Genomic DNA, 2,691 nt, shown 5'->3' with positions numbered 1-2,691 from the left:
ACTATTTTTGAAGCACTGCACTTTATTTATTGAACACTTTGTTTTTGATTGATGGACTGTTTTTAAATAAAAGCACTATGCACCTTTTTATACCATCCATCCCCTTGCTATGTTGCTATGTTGTTGCCTCCACTGTCTAGCTCACTCGGTGACATTACTGACAGTGTTGGGTTGAAGGGCTGCCGAATAGCGATGGGAGCGTGGAGCCAAACCCGCATCGTCACACATGTGGATTATGGGAAATGAGTAAAGTGTGATTTTGTTTCATAGAAATCCTTATATTGTTTACTGTGGTAAAGCGTTGGTCTCCATAGGTGTTCTGTCGTCACAAAAACATGAGATTAAATTTTTTTCTTGGGCATCACTACAAGTTACATGGGCTAAGTAACATATAAAATAGATACATTTTAGGTCAAGTATGCCATTGACTTGCCAAGGAGTGTGTTGTAGAAAAAATGGAAAATAAGCATTGTATCTTTTGGATAGCTGTGACTAGAAATATGCTATGTTGTAGTAATAGTTGTAATAATGGTAGTAGAATTAGTAGTAGCGTTGTCACATTCTTACTTGTATGTCCAACCAACATGAAACACATCACCATTCTCCAGCTTCACGATAAACAAGAATGCAATAAAATACATAACTTGCTGTAATTTTATTCAATAGAAAACAATAATCAACTTGCCACAGTAACCTTAATATCTCCCATCTCATCATCTCACGTAGACTGCGTGTTTTTCAAAGCAGTAAACCCAATCCCAGAACACTCAACGCCATGCATGCATTTTCTCACATGATTAAAAATCAAGGATGTGTTTGTTTGGCCACAAGTATAATAAGCAGACAAAAAAAAGTTTTCTGTCATTTCAGTATAGTTAACAGAACTTGTGTACCTTTCAGAATTTCAAAGTTTTAAATGTGTCATTTTATGTGAGATTTAGGTTATAATGTAATTTTATATTACAGACAATTTATGATACGTGACTTGTAATATAATGTAAATATCCATCCATCCATTATCCAACCCTCTATATCCTAACACAGGGTCACAGGGGTCTGCTGGAGCCAATCCCAGCCAACACAGGGTGCAAGGCAGGAAATAAACCCCGGACAGGGTGCCAGCCTACCGCAGGGCACACACACACACACACACACCAAGCACACACATTAGAACATTAAAACACTAGAACACTCTAGACGAGAACAGGCCATTCAGCCCATCAAAGCTAGCCAGTCCTATCCACTTATTTCCTTTCAAGAAAACAATTTAGGATCGCCAGCTCACCTAACCTGCATGTCTTTGGACTGTGGGAGGAAACCCACGCAGACACGGGGAGAACACGCAAACTCCACGCAGGGAGGACCTGAGAAGCAAACCCGGGTCTCCTAACTCCAAGGCAGCAGTGCTAATCACTGCACCACAGTGAAGCCCAGGCTATAAGTCCATCCATCCATTATCCAACCCGCTACATCCTAACTACAGGGTCACGGGGGTCTGCTGAAGCCAATCCCAGCCAACACAGGGCGCAAGGCAGGAAACAAACCCTGGGCAGGGTGCCAGCCCACCGCAGGGCACACCTACACACCAAGCACACACACTAGGGACAATTTAGGATCGCCAATCCACCTAACCTGCATGTCTTTGGACGGTGGGAGGAAACCCACGCAGACACGGGGAGAACATGCAAACTCCACGCAGGGAGGACCTGAGAAGCAAACCCGGGTCTCCTAACTGCGAGGCAGCTGCGCCACCACTGTGCCACCACCCTCATTCATTTACATTTATTTGCTTGGCAGATGCTTTTATCCAAAGGAACTTATAAAAGAGGTAAACATAATGGAGTAACATTAGGCTACGGCCTGTTTGTTGAGCAAGTGTAGTAGGACAGGTTACAAAGGTTGACTGCCACAAGTGAAGAGATGTAATAACTAATAATTTGCAATGCTATATTAAGAATCGATAAAGCAGTTAAACTTAATGTGACATAAAATCAACTAACAATATGAAATATCATAAAGTTAGACAGATATTTACAGAACAGATTGGCTTTCAATTGCTTCTTAAATACATTGACGGAGTCAGCAGGTCAGATGGTGGTGAGCAGCTCATTCCACCAACTAGGAACTACACAGGAAGAGAGTCTAACTGTGAGGCAGCAGCACTACCCACTGTGCCACCCTAATGTAAATATGTAACATATAATTGAGACTCCACAAAAATGTAATTTTTTATGCTTCGCCTAGCCCCCCCAAGCCTAAATGTCAAACTCCTGTACATGATGCCACCTTGAAGGGACCTACAAAGTGAAGGTTTATGAAGACTGAGGATGGACACATGAACATGCTCTTCTTGAAAGGTGCTACACCTAGGTGTGAATATTTCAGATGATATACAGTATACAAGTTTAATGCATACTCCTCAAGTGTTATCAGGTGAATGAGTTGAAGGTCCTCTTGAAGGTGTCTGTCTACACAAGGGTTATTGGATCAGGACATTCCAGTTGAGTGGGATACTGTGCGATGGCAGTGTTATGTGTTTGTCCTGTTTTCTTGCCGTGACAACAAGGAAATGAAGTCTGATCATGTGCTATTGAATAAAGGGCCTCCCTAACAAGCCTAAACAAGTCTTGTGGGAGTGACCTGCCTGTCCACAGCTGCAATGCTGGTCTGTTCCATCAGGTTGCTCATTTA

Source organism: Polypterus senegalus, chromosome 12, assembly GCF_016835505.1.
Source record: "Polypterus senegalus isolate Bchr_013 chromosome 12, ASM1683550v1, whole genome shotgun sequence".
NCBI lineage: Eukaryota > Metazoa > Chordata > Cladistia > Polypteriformes > Polypteridae > Polypterus > Polypterus senegalus.
This window is presented reverse-complemented; position numbering follows the sequence as displayed.